Source organism: Mirounga leonina, unplaced genomic scaffold (genome assembly GCF_011800145.1).
Source record: "Mirounga leonina isolate KUSES-001 unplaced genomic scaffold, KU_Mleo_1.0 Mir_357, whole genome shotgun sequence".
NCBI lineage: Eukaryota > Metazoa > Chordata > Mammalia > Carnivora > Phocidae > Mirounga > Mirounga leonina.
The window spans coordinates 15699237-15714170 of NW_023270702.1; the positions used below are offsets into that span (position 1 = coordinate 15699237).

The following is a 14934-nucleotide window of genomic DNA, read 5'->3' on the forward strand; positions in this document are numbered from 1 at the left end:
TATTTAGGGTGGTTTGTGGTTCCATACAAATTTTAGGATTGTTTTAGCTCTGTGAAGAATGCCTGTGGTATTTTGATAGGGATTGCTTTAAATGTGTAGATTGCTTTGGGGAGTATAGACATTTTAACAATGTTTGTTCTTCCAATCCATGAGCATGGAATGTTTTTCCATTTCTTTCCATCCTCTTCAATTTCTTTCACAGGTGTTCTACAGTTTTCAGAGTACAGATCTTTTACCTCTTTGGTTAGGTTTATTCTTAGGTATCTTATGGTTTTTATTGTAATTGTAATTAGTATCAAATCCTTGATTTCTTTTTCTGTTGCTTCATTATGAGTATAGAAATGCAACATATTTTTGTACATTGATTTTTATATCCTACAACTTTGCTTAATTCATGTATTTGTTCTAGCAATTTTTTTGGTGGAGTCTTTCAAGTTTTCTACATAGAGTATCATGTCATCTGCAAATAGTGAAAGTTTGACTTCTTCCTTGCCAATTTAGATGCATTTTATTTCTTTTTGTTGTCTGATTTCTGAGTCTAAGACTTCCAGGAGCATACTAAATAGTAATGGTGAAAGTGGACATCCCTGTCTTGTTCTTGACCATAGAGGTAAAGCTCTCAGTTTTTCCCCATTGAAGATGATATTAGCTGTGGTCTTTCTTTAATGGCCTTCATGACATTGAGATATGTTCCATCTACACCTACTTTGTTGAGGGTTTTTATAAAGAATGGATACTGTATTTTGTCAAATGCATTTTCTGCATCTATTGAGAGGATCATATGGTTTTTATCCTTTCTTTTATTAATGTGTTGTATCACATTGATTGATTTGTGAATGTTGAACCACCCCTGCAGCCCAGGATAAACCCCACTTGATCATGATGAATAATTCTTTTAATATACTGTTGAATTCGATTTGCTAGTATCTTATTGAGAATCTTTGCATCTGTTTTCTTCAGGGATATTTGCCTGTAATTCTCCTTTTTAGTGGGGTTGTTGGTTTGGGAATCAAGGGAATGCTATCATCATAGAATGAGTTTGGACGTTTTCCTGCCATTTCTATTTTTTGGAACATTTTGAGAAGAAGAGGTATTAACTCTTCTTTAAATGTTTGGCAGAATTCCACTGGGAAGCGATCTGTCCCTGGACTTTTCGTTTGTTGATTTTTGATTACTGATTCCATTTCTTTGCTGGTTTGGGGTCTGTTCAAATTTTCTATTTCTTCATCTTTCAATTTTGGTAGTTTGTATGTTTCTAGGAATGTATCCATTTCTTCTAGATTGTCCAATTTGTTAGCATATAATTTTCCATAATATTCTCTTATAATTATTTGTATTTCTGTGGTGTTAGTTGTGGTCTCTCCTCTTTCATTAATGATTTTATTTATTTGGGTTCTTTCTCTTTTCTTTTTGATAAATCTGACCAGAGGTGTATCAATTTTAGTAATTCTTTCAGAGAACCAGCTCTTAGTTTCATTGATCTATTCTACATTTGTTGTTGTTTCTATATCATTTATTTCTGCTTTAAATTTTATTATTTCCTTTCTTCTGCTGGGTTTAGGCTTTATTTGCTGTTCCTTCTCTAGTTCCTTTAGGTGTAAGGTTAGGTAGTATATTTGAGACTTTCCTTGCTTCTTGAGGTGGGCCTGTATTGCATTGTACTGCTCTCTTAGGACTGCCTTTGCTGTATCCCAAAGGTTTTGAACAGTCATGCTTTCATTTTCATTTGCTTCCATATACTTTATTTTTTAATTTACTGGTCAACCTATTCAATCTCTAGTAGGATGTTCTTTAACCTCTATGTATTTGTGGTCTGTCCACATTTTTTATTGTGGTTGAATTCAAGTTTCATTGCATTGTGGTCTGAAAATACACATGGTTTGATCTCAATCTTTTTGTACCTGTTGAGACCTGATTTGTGACCCAGTATGTGATCTATTCTGGAGAATGTTCCATGTGCACTCATAAAGAATGTGTATCCTGCTTTAGGATGAAATGCTGAGTATATCTGTGAAGCCCATCTGGTCCAGGGTGTCATTCAAAGTTCTTGTTTCCTTGTTGATTTTCTGCTAAGGCGATCTGTCCATTGCTGTAAGTGGGATTTTAAAGTCTCCTACTATTGTTGTATTATTATCAATGAGTTTATTTATGTCTGTTATTAATTGATTTACATATTTGGGTGTTCCCAAGTTGGGGGCATAAATATTAACAGTTGTTAGATCTTCTTTATGGATAAGCTTCTTGATTATGATGTAATCCCCTTCTTCAACCCTTGTTACAGTCTTTGGTTTAAAATCTAGTTTGTCTGATACAGTATTTCTACTCTGGGTTTCTTTTGACATCCGTTAGCATGACTGAATGTTCTGCATCCCTTCACTTTCAACCTGCAAGTGTCTTAAGGACTAGCATGAGTCTCTTGTAGGCAGCATATAGATGGGTCTTGCTTTTTTTATCCATTCTGATACCCTGTCTTTTGATTGGAGCATTTAATCCATTTACATTCAGACTGATTATTGATATGTATTTAGTCCCTTTGTGTCTTTGTGTCACCTGTAAAGTTGGTGTTTCTGGTGATGTTTTCCATTCCTTTCTAGTCCTTGTTGCATTTTCTTCCCCAAAGAGTCCCTGGGGCTGGTTTAGTGGTTATGAACTCCTTTAGTTTTTGTTTGTCTGGGAAACTCTTTATGTCTCCTTTATTCTGAATGATAGCCTTTCTAGATAAATTATTCTTCTCTGTATATTTTTCCCATTCAGCATGTTGAATATACCATGCACTCTCTTCTGGCCTGCCAAGTTTCTGTGGAAAAATCTGCAGGCCTGATTGTCTATCTTCCTTTGGTGGTTAGGACTTTTTTTTTACATTGCTGCTTTCAGTATTCTTTCCTTATTTTGTGAATTCGACCATGATATGTCTTGGTAATGGCTCTTGTTGAATTTAATGGGTGTTCTCTGTGTTTCTTGGATTTTGATGTCTGTTTCCTACTCCAGATTAGGGATGTTTTTGGCAATAATTTGTTCAAATAAGCCTTCTGCCCCTTTTTCTCTCTCTCCATCTTCTGGGATATGGTACAAACGTCACTATGCTTTAAGGAGTCCCTGAATTTTCTAAATCTACATTTGTGATCCAATACCTTTCTTTCCTTTTTCTTTTCACCTTCATTATTTTCCATAATTTTATCTTCTATATTACTGATTCATTCTTCTGCTTTGTCCATCCTCATTATCATGGCATCCATTCAGGTTTGCATCTCAGTTATAGCATTTTTAATTTCAGGCTGACTTTTGGTTTTTTATCTCTGCAATAAGGGATTCTCTAGTGTTTTCTATGCTTTTCTCCAGCCCAGCTAGTATCCTTATAATTGTTTTAAATTCTAGTTCAGACATCTTATATCTGTATTGATTAAATCTCTGTTACTTCTTCCTGTTCTTTCTTTTGAGGTGAATTACTCTATCTTGTCATTTTGCCAAGGTCACTGGTTTTGTGTGTATGTCTGTGATTATTAGAAAAGCCTGTTATATTCCTGCTCCTGAGAGTAATCGCTATATTAAGAAGAGGTCAAAAAAAGGAAGCTAGATCCTAGGTGTGTTTTGGTCTGCTTGTTAAAAGAAGTTAGAATACAAAAATGAAAAATAAATAAATATAAATAAAAAGTCTTAAAAAATTTTTAAAAATTGCTTTTTCTGTATCCAAAAAGAAACAAACAATGGAGGCTAGATCCTATTTCCTCTAGAGCTGAAGCTTTGCAGCACTCTATGATCAGTAGACTTGGTGTGTTGAGGGATTTATGCTGGTCTTCTGGGGGTGGGGCCTGCTGTGCTGATTCTCAGGCAAACTTGCCTTAGTGGACATGCACCTGAAGGGTATAGGGGGACGGGGTTGGTGCAAATAGTTCTGGCCTACACTTGGAAGCACTGTTTTGCTCACTGAAATCAGTCAGTGTTGATGGGTGGTGGCGGGCAGGGAATGGTTTGGCCCTACTCTCTCATCCCTGGAATGGGGAGCTTGCACCTTGGGGGTATTTCTAAGCCTGATGTGGACAAGGGGCCCAGGGCTTACTGAGGTTATAAGCTGGTTAGGGTGCCTCTACCCTGCTCCCAATCATGCTATCAGCTGGGAGGGAGAACACAAACTGTAGCACTTACCAGCCTCTCTGACACTGAAAGACTTCCACCAGCTATACATGAAGTCCTAGTGAGAACAAAAGAATCACTCAGCCTAGTACACACTGAGGTGGGGACCACCGTAATTATGAGTTAAATAAATGATTTTGATTTTAGCCACCAAGTCTTGTAATGATCACTTTTACAATAGATGCTCAATAAAAGCACCATGCATGCAGTCCTGGCCAATTCAAGGCAGACAGTGGTGATGAGGCTATAAATGAATGTTGGATGGTTAGGAGGGTAGAATTTATATCCTCTTTGGTATGTGAACTGAATGTTTTGAACTCTGAAGATGAAGGCAAGAAAGCTTATGGTAGAGGTCTTATTCTGATGCCTTCAGAGCTTTGTCTTAATTTCTGTGGGTTTAGAGTAGGAGAATTTAAGAAAAGTTATTTTATAGCAGATCTTAATATAAATCCTGGACCAAAGGAAGCATACATTACACAAAATCAATAAAAGTATATTAGGGGTTTCTAAATAACTTGGATTTTGCCTTTGAGATCTTTATCTCACTCTTTCTTACCAGTGTGGCTGAAAGTAAAGAAGTCACATGACACAATGAAGTCAGATCCTTAGAGTCATCACTTGGAGGGGATTCAGGTGAATCACATGACCTGCTCTGGAACTTGATGTAAGATAAACATTGTATTACTCAACTGAAATAATTGTGGCTTTTTAATACAGCACCTAGTATTATTCTGTTTAATAAAAACTATTTTACCTGACAAAAATTCTAAGGAACACAGTTCTTGTAGATCACTATTTTATATCCAAAGATAAATCTTTTTAAAAATTCCAAATTTTATCCTATTAAAATTAATAATATGCTACATGGAAATAACCATGTTACTTTTATTTGCCTCTGTTTTCTAATTGTATTGCTTTTTCTGTATTACAAGTTATAGGAAATATAATCTGCACTGTTACAGATGAGAGCTTCACGTCTTGCTTCACTGGATTCCTAGTTTCATCATGCACTATTGCTTTTAATACATGAGGTAAATGTGTAGCCGTTATTGCAAACTGAGTCTTCATATAAACATGAAAATACTTTGTAATTCGCATGCTTTTTTTTTCTGCCTTGAAAATTATTCTACTAAGTAGGGATTTTTTAAGGTTTTCACTGAAACTTACAAACCTGTCAACCATGCTGAAGAAAATACAAAGCAAGTTAGAAAATAAACAGGTTTAAGAACTTTTTAAAGTACCTTATGTCTGAGTAAAAATTTTCCAAGATCTGTTAAGTACAGAAACATTAGATTGTGTTAAATAAAAGACCTACTCTAAGGGCGCCTGGGTGGCTCAGGTATTGGTCCCAGGGTCCTGGGATCGAGCCCCATGCTCCCTGCTCAGTGGGGAGCCTGCTTCTCCCTCTCCCACTCCCCCTACTTGTGGCGTCTCTGTCAAATAAATAAAATCTTAAAAAAAAAAAAGACCTACTCTAACAGTAGAAACCAAAGAAAGAATAGGAATAACGAACTAGTGAAATCAAATATGATGTCTATAAACTTCTCTTTGTCTAGAGTGACCTCTCCTGTGACACCCAAGGTTTGTAGGCCTGAAGAAAAGTCAGAAAAAGAATTTCACATTACATTGAAAAGTAATTCCTGCTAGGTTTAACTAGAGGCATTAAAATCAACAAATATAGAAAAATTTTATTTTCACCTAGTTTTGAAAAATATTTGTGTTAAATGATTATAACTGCAGTAGTTATGTTGGATACATCTATCTACCTATAGATTTGTTTATATATTAAGCTTAAAAACCTCTCTGTTTTCACAGTTCAAACACAAAATATTCATGAGTTAACAAATTTAGTGGAAAAATAAGTCTTTTTTAAACTTAAATTTTTTTCCCATATAGATTGATATTAATTGTTGTCATGTATCCATATGTCCTCTCGGTAATATTTTCCTGAGAGGGGTGTATAAACACAAATGCTTCTGCAAATGCCAAACTATGGAAAGAGCCAAGATGTCCATCGACAGATGAATGGATAAAGAAGATGTGGTGTATATATACAATGGAATATTATGCTGCCATCAAAAAAAACCCACACAAAATCTTGCCATTTGCAATGATGTGGATGGAACTAGAGGGTATTATGCTAAGCAAAATAAGTCAATCAGAGAAAGACATGTATCATATGATCTCACTGATAAGAGGAATTCTTAATCTCAGGAAACAAACTGAGGGTTGCTGGCATGGTGGGGGTGGGAGGGGAGGGTATGTCCTATGATGAGCACTGTGAATTGTGTAAGACTGATGAATCACAGACCTGTACCTCTGAAACAAATAACACATTATATGTTAAAAATAAAAGAAGATAGTAGGAAGGGAAAAATGAAGGAGGGAGAGGAACCATGAGAGACTATGGACTCTGAGAAACAAACAGGGTTTTAGAGGGGTGGGGGGATGAGTTAGCCTGGTGATGGGTATTGAGGGCACGTATTGCGTGGAGCATTGGGTGTTATGTGCAAACAATGAATCATGGAGCACAACATCAAAAACTAATGATGTATGGTGACTAACATAATAAAATTTAAAAAATACATCAGAGAAACGTGGTAAGGAAGAAGTAAAACTATTTGCAGATAACATGATAATATATATAGAAAACCCTAAAGAAAGACTCCACCAAAAAAACTGCTAGAACCGATAAATGAATTCAGTAAAGTTGCAAGATACAAAATGTAGAGAATAATGTACAGAAAACTGTTGCATTTCTATACATTAATAATGAAGCAACAGAAAAAAATTAAAGTAATCCCATTTACAATTGCAACAAAATAATAAAATACCTAGGAATAAACCTAACTAAAGAAATGAAAGATCTGTACTCTGAAGAGAACACAAATAAATGGGAAGATATTCCATGTCCATGGATTAGAACAAATATTGTTAAAATGTCCATACTATCCAAGGCAATCTACAGATTTAATGCAATTCCTATCAAAATTTCAACATTTTTAACAGAACTGGAACAAATAAATAATCCTAAAATTTGTGGGGAACTAGAAAAGATCCCAAATAGCCAAAGCAATCCTAAGAAAGAACAAAGCTGGAGGTATCACAATCCCAGTTATGCTACAAAGCTATAGTAATCAATACAGTATGGTACTGGCACAAAAATAGACACATATCAATAGAACAGAATAGAAAGCCCAGAAACAAACCCACAAATACATGGTCAATTAATCTTCAACAAAGGGGAGACTACCCAATGAAAAAAAGTCTCGGGCACCTGGGTGGCTCAGTTGGTTAAGCGACTGCCTTCGGCTCAGGTCATGATCCTGGAGTCCCAGGATCGAGTCCTGCATCGGACTCCCTGACCCTCCCCCTTCTCATGCTCTCTCTCTCTCTCTCATTCTCTCTCTCAAATAAATAAATAAAATCTTTAAAAAAAAAGAAGAAAAAAAGTCTCAACAAATGGTATTGGAAAAGCTGGACAACTACATGTAAAAGAATAAAACTGGACAACTTTCTTACATCATATATAAAAAGCAAAATGGATTAAAGATCTAAACGTGAGAACTGAAACCATAAAAATCCTAGAAGAGAGCACAGGCAATAATTTCTCTGATGTTGGGTATAGCAAGATTTTCTAGATATATCTCTTGAAGCAAGGGAAATAAAAGCAAAAATAAACTATTGGGACTAAATCAAAATAAAAATTTCCTGCACAGTGAAGGGAACAATCAACAAAATTAAATGACAACCTACAGAATGGGAGAAGGTATTTGGAAATGACATATCTGATAAAAGGTTAATATCCAAAATATATAAAGCACTTACATAACTCAAAACCAAATAAACAATTTAAAAATGGTCAGAATGCATGAACAGATATTTCTCCAAAGAAGACAACCAGATGGCCATCAGACACATGAAAAGTTGCTTAACATCACTCATCATCAGGGAAATAAAGATTAAAACTACAATGAGATATCACCTCACATCTGTTACAATGGCTAGACTCCAAAGCACAAGAAACAATAGGCATTGGCCAGGATGTGGGGAAAAAGGAATCCTCTTGCACTGTTGGTGGGAATGCAAATTGATGCAACCATTGTGGAAAACAGTGTGGCTTTACCTCAATAAATTAAAAAATAGAACTACCCTATTATATATAAATAAATTTCTATATATATATATATATATAGAAATAAAGATATAGAAAATAAATATATAAATAAATATATAGAAATAAATATAGAAATATATATATAGAAATATATAAATATTTAGAAAATAAATAGAAAATAGAAAATAAATATATAAATATATAGAAAATAAATCTATATATATATATATATATATAGAACTATCTAGTATTTTCACTACAAGGTATTACCCAAAGAATGGAAAAATACTAATTTGAAAGGATATATGCACCGCTATGTTTACTGCAGCATTATTTACAATGGCTAATACATGAAAGCACAAATAGACACATATCAATAGAACAGAATAGTGTCCAAGTGAAAGTTGTCCAAATGTTCATTGATAAATGAATGTATAAAGATGTGGTATATACACACAATAGAATATTATTCAGCCACAAAAAAGAATGAAATCTTACCATTTGTAACAACATGGATGCAGTTAGGGAGTATAATGCTAAGTGAAAGAAGTCAGAGAAATACCATTTGATTTCACTCATATGGAATTTAAGAAGAAAAACAAATGAACAAAGGAGGTGGGGGAGACAAACCAAGAAACACACTCTTAACTACAGAGAACAAACTGATGGTTACCAGAGTGGAGGAGGGTGGGTAGATAGGTGATGGGGACTAAGAGTACACTTACCATGATGAGCATTAAGTATAGAATTATTGAATCACTATATTGTACACCTGAAACTTATATAACACTGTTACCTATATTGGAATTAAAATAAAAAAACTTAATAAAAATACAAAAAAATACATATGAGGACTATTAGCCATGGTGTTTTCAAACACTGTGGCAAAGCAGTAAGATTGAGATTTTAGGTAAAATATCTCCACAAATGCATTATATAGAAAATTTAACACACACACAGATCACTTAACCAAATAATATAGAAACAGAGACCTTTAGAAATAAATGCAAAAATTATAATTTCTCTAAGGTAGGACTCATTTTCTGTATTTACAGTTTCATAAACTGAGCTGCTAACTATAAATAGATAATTTTATGACATTAAGGGAAATATTCAGGAAAAGGGCCAGAGTTTATGGAAATACATCTATTTCCTTGCCACATGCTGTGTATTTATTAATGATATTATACTGTCAAACAACCCTTTTTTCTTTGCTGATTTTATTATTTCCATCTGTCAAACTGGAACTCTCTGAGGTAGACTGGAGAATATTACTACAAAGGAAATGTTTGTAAACCTTGTTATATATTATATGCTCTGAATGGAATCTCCTTAATCACATTATAATTATGTTTTATTCATTTAAAGCTGTGGAAGCATAGTTATAACAAATTACTTAATATTTTTCTATAAATTTTTAAATTGATATTAGTCTAAAATTATCCTAGTCAAAGAACATATAAAGTTATCTTTAATTCACTGTATGTCCTTCCCATGAAACCTATCTCTAGTTAGGAATACAGACACAGTAAAACATTTTTTGAAACTATCAGAAAATATTTTAAAATATCTTGTGACTGAACATTGTAAGTTTTTCTAGTTTGAAGAACAAACTTTAGTTAATAGAAATTATCTCATTAACTTTGAAGAGATATTTGTATGAATAACATGTCTTAATTAATTTGCATATACTGTAGTATACACCTAAGAAGAGCTTATAGCATTTCATCCCAATTATTAGTTTGGTAAGTTTGTCACAATTGTCCTACCACCTGCTCACTTGCTCTTCATCAAAGGTCTGACACTATAATTCCTTAGGTGAAAAAGTATTTGTCCTTTAGTAGCTAAATTAAACTAGACTTAAAGTGAAATTTATTAATGTTTGTATGAATATATTTGTATATTTGTTTATATTAAGATTTAATTATACTAGTGTCTCAAATCTTGGATAATATGTGAAATGTGTAATACACACCTGCCAGGGACTCAAAAGTCATAAAGCATTTGTTGTACCCAATGTGTCCAGATTATGTAAAGATTGGAAGGTGAAGGTTTCTTTATAGTATGTTTATTAAGAAAGATAATTTGGCATCATTGGCTTTGTAATCCACCTTTTATAAATTACAGATCAAGTTTCCCCTCTTAAATTCAAGCCCTTATTGAAAAAAAGTTTTTTTTCCATTATTAAATGTTGTATTTTTATACTTACTAATTTTTTACTTTTCATTGCTTAATTTGACATTTATAACTGTAATTTCTAAAAAGGAAGGTCATTTTCATGAGTTGGGTTAGACACTTGCACGTACTGTGACTTTCCCACCTGACTCCAACTACTTTAGACCTTGTTAGACTAGTCACAGTCTCTCGCTTCCAATAACATGAAATTAGGACTAAATGATTCTGTTTCCTTAGATTCAACAGGGGAAAATGGTTCAATTTTGAGTGGTCATATGAAAACAAAATGATAGAGACATTCTATAGAGGTAGGTGAATCCAAAAAGAAATATGAAATTTTCTGTTTCCAGTCCAGCATGAAAGAAGTTTGGAAGGGGTTACTCCATCTTAACAAGTAATAAGGTGGAAAAACTGAAAAATAAATAATTCTTAGACATGTCAGACAAATGAAATCACAGGCAAATTGCTACACTCAAAACTGGAGACACCAGCAGGTGAATATGGAGAATTACAGCTAACCCTAGCTATCTTTGTGGGAAGCACTGTCCAGGAAGGAAAATCTAATTGTAATTGCCAAATTTCTGGGGGCTCAGTGTGGACAATTTTGATCGTTAAAAACTCCAGAGGGACACAGTCATCAAAGGGTCTCCCATTCTTCTGTGAGTTTTACTTCATGGATGTCTAAAGGTTCTCAGAGTGAATCTCAGAGAAAAATCCCTTATGCTTTGAGCAGCAAGAAAGGCAAAGAATCCATCTTGAAATAAAACAGCATTCTATTTTTCTTAACAATGGAAAAATTAAGTAGAACATAACCTGTTTGGGTTTTATCAGAGCCTCATTGACAACCCATCCTTCCAAGAGGAGGAAGGGAAGTATGAAACTCTATCCCACTGTAGCCTTTCAGTCTTACCGCTGGGTTCAGGGTAGAGGACTGAGATGCATGTATGAAGTTTCCAGTCCAGAGGCATAAGCTCACTAAAAGAAAATTGAAGCACTTTATTGCCAGTAGACCCGCCTTGCAACAAATGTTAAAAGAAGTTCTTTAGAGATAAGTAAAATGATATAAAGCAGAAACTCAGATTTAAATGAAGAAAGGAAAACCACAGAATTGAAAACAAAAAAAAAATTCTTCTTAATTGATATAACATATACAAGTTTAAAATAGAATCACTATTCAACTGTATGCTTATAAGCATATATATATAAGCAAAATGAATGGCAGCAATGCTAAAAGGTATGGGAAGAAAACTTAGGACTATTTTTGTTATTATAAGGCATTTACACTACCTGTGAAGTGATATAGTATTATTTGAAAGTGGACCAGAATTTGTTTTAAGTGTATAATGCAAATTCTAGGATAACCACTAAAAAAAGTTAAAGAAATTTAAACTGATACACTGTGAAAATAGAATCATGTAAAATGCTCAATTAAAAACTCAAAGGACAGGGATGCCTGGGTGGCTCAGTCAGTTAAATGTCTGCCTTCAGCTGGAGTCATTATCTCAGGGTTCTGGGATCAAGCCCTGCATCGGGCTTTCTGCTCAGCGGGGAGTCTGCTTCTCCCTCTGCCTCTGTGCTCTCTCTCTCTCTCAAATAAATAGATAAATAAATAAATAAATAAAAACTCAAAGGACAGAAAAAGAATAGAAACAAACCATTAACAAATATGATAGATAATAATCAAAATATATCAGTAATCAGTTTCAGTGGAAATGGTGTAAGTGTACCAATTAAAAGAAACTGTCAGAAAATGTCAAAAAACATGTCACAACTGTTACTACAATAAATTTACTTTAAATATGAACACATATTTAGATTAAAAATAAATGTATGAACAACCTAGTAAATGGGAGAAGATATTTGTAAAGTATATATCTGATTAGAGTGTAATATCCAAAATACATAAAGAACTTAACACCAAAAACACAAACTGGCTTAAAAAATGGGCAGAGGACCTGAATAGGTATTTTTCCAAAGGCGACACACAGGGGGCCAATAGCTATATGAAAAGGTTCTCAACATCACTAATCATGAGGAATATGCAAATCAAAACCACAATGAGCTACCACCACACACCAGTCAGAATGGCTAGTATCAAAAAGACAATATATAGCAAGTCTTGGTGAGGATGTGGAGAAAAGGGACCACTTGTGCACTCTTGGTGGGAATGTAAATTACTAAAGAACATATGCTAATAAGTACAAGTGGCCCTATTAGAGTGGAAATGAAAATACAATATTAATAGATTATTTCAGGATATTCCAACTTTATTGACTAAATACACTGCATACATGTACATAAATTTATAGTTTATGAATGTAGTAAAATGTAAAGCATGAGAGATCTATGTTCCCTGAATGATATTACAACTTTGAGTCAACCTTTTTTAAAAAATTATCTTTGGAAGATTATAATGTGATAAATGAAGTCCTTGAATATACCCCATTGAATTGTTAGAGAGTATACTGAAAGAGACTCTGCAATACTTACTATATGAAAGATATTCCACTGCAATTTTAAAAGTGACTGTGGTATGGAAGCTTTGTTTTACTGCTCATTGCAATATCTAGGATCATTTCTACCTAGAACAGAACTGTATACATAGTGACAGATCTATAAGCTAATATGGAAGCAATTAAGGAAGAATCCATTAACAAGCCTTTCTTGTTTAAAGGTCAGTTAAGCAATCTCTGTTCACCAAAACATATACTACACTTCAAGCTGATATTACATTAAGTGATTTATATTAAATGAAACTCTGGAAATTTACTTAATTCTCAAAATTCAACTCCACAAAAAAATCACTAATTTCTACTTCATGCAATGTACTTTTCTAGTTCATTTTCTCAAACTCCCAACTTATTAGGAGAAAGCAGAATGCATGCTACTAAGTATAATTTAAGTGAAATGCCATAAATTCTATAACTATAAAAACCTGTAGTATTTAAAAAAAATAAAAAGATATATTCTAAAAGAAAAATAATGAAAGCTTTAAAATGAGGAAAGTTAAACATGCATAATAGTTGGTTCCTAATAGCTGAGTGAAGAAAACAGAAAGTAGTATCACACAAGACAACAGAAAAATGTAGGGTACTTTCAGAGACTAGTATTTAACCAGTCTGGTTTTGTAAGTTGAGAAGGACTATTATTCAGCAAACTTACTTTGGGCTAGGGTGAATGGTTTATATGAAGGAGCTGAAGCCAGTCGTGGAATACTAGTGAGCAACACAATTGTCTGTTAGAGACATTGAAGCAAGAGATAGAGAAGATTTAAATACATTAGTGGCCTTGCTAATGAAAACTGATTTGTAGTAATATAGGCATTAAATCACTCAAACTTTTAAAGTTGTAAATAACTGATAAAGGGGGAAAAACTATGGCACACTTGGAAATTTTGAAACTGTAAGGTGTCATTTTTAACAGAATGAGCAAGGAGAAAAGGAAAAATGTATTCTGGTAAGTAGTTGTTAGACTTAATTCTGGTTATATTAAGTTTAAAGTACTGGGTTTGACCCTAGGGTATTTTACACACACTGAATTTCAAACAGACCTCAACTGGAAATGTCAAGTGATATTCAGATACATGAATACTACAGCATCTTGTTACTATAATTTTATTTACCCATCCTTATTTTAAGGATTGAATCTTTGCTCAGAATAAAATATGGGCTTGGTATGTTAAACTTGAAAATGAACCATTTTATCCTTTTTAAAGATTTATTTATTTATTTTAGAGAGAAAGAAAGAACACTAGTGCGAGGGGCAGAAAGACAGAATCCTAACTGACCTCCCGCAGAGTGCAGAACATGATGCGGGGCTCCACACATGGGGCTCCACTCGGGGTTTGATCCCAGGACCTTGAAATCATGACCTGAGCTGAAACCAAGAGTCCCACGCTGAAATGCGCCACCCAGGGACCCCTAAAATGAACCAGTTTAACTGCATTTTTAAATGCTTTGGTAACTTAGATTCTAACAAAGTAACTATAATTATATATTTAATATCTAGTAACGTATACAGATGTATTAATGAAAGAAGATCATGTGAACTAAAAAAGAAAATTGTCTTTAAAAATAGAGCCCTTGGGGGGCGCCTGGGTGGCTCAGTTGGTTAAGGGACTGCCTTTGGCTCAGGTCATGATCCTGGAGTCCCAGGATCGAGTCCCGCATCGGGCTCCCTGCTCAGCGGGCGGTCTGCTTCCGCCTCTGCCCTCTTCCCTCTCGTGCTCTCTGTCTCTCATTCTCTCTCTCTCTCAAATAAATAAATAAAATCTTTAAAAAAAAAAATAGTGCCCTTGGGGCACCTGGGTGGCTCAGTCGGTTAAGCATCTGCCTTCGGCTCAGGTCATGGTCCTGGGATCCTGGGATCGAGCCCCGCATAAGGCTCCCTGCTCCGCAGGGAGCCTGCTTCTCCCTCTCCCTCTGCCTGCCTGCTCTGCCTACTTGTGCTCTCTCTCTGTCAAATTAAATAAATAAATAAATAAATAAATAAATAAATAAATAAATAAATAA

The 14934-nt window shown here is 34.3% G+C and overlaps 1 long non-coding RNA gene across 1 annotated transcript in view; it reads right to left on the reverse strand.

Moving 5' to 3' along the window:
* Positions 1–3812: 3812 nt before the first annotated feature.
* The window catches only part of LOC118027118, a 278436-nt gene continuing 267314 nt past the window's right edge, over positions 3813–14934 (reverse strand). The window contains exon 6 of the long non-coding RNA XR_004683755.1: positions 3813–4789. This is a non-coding gene — a long non-coding RNA (uncharacterized LOC118027118). The remainder of the gene's footprint in view (positions 4790–14934) is intronic.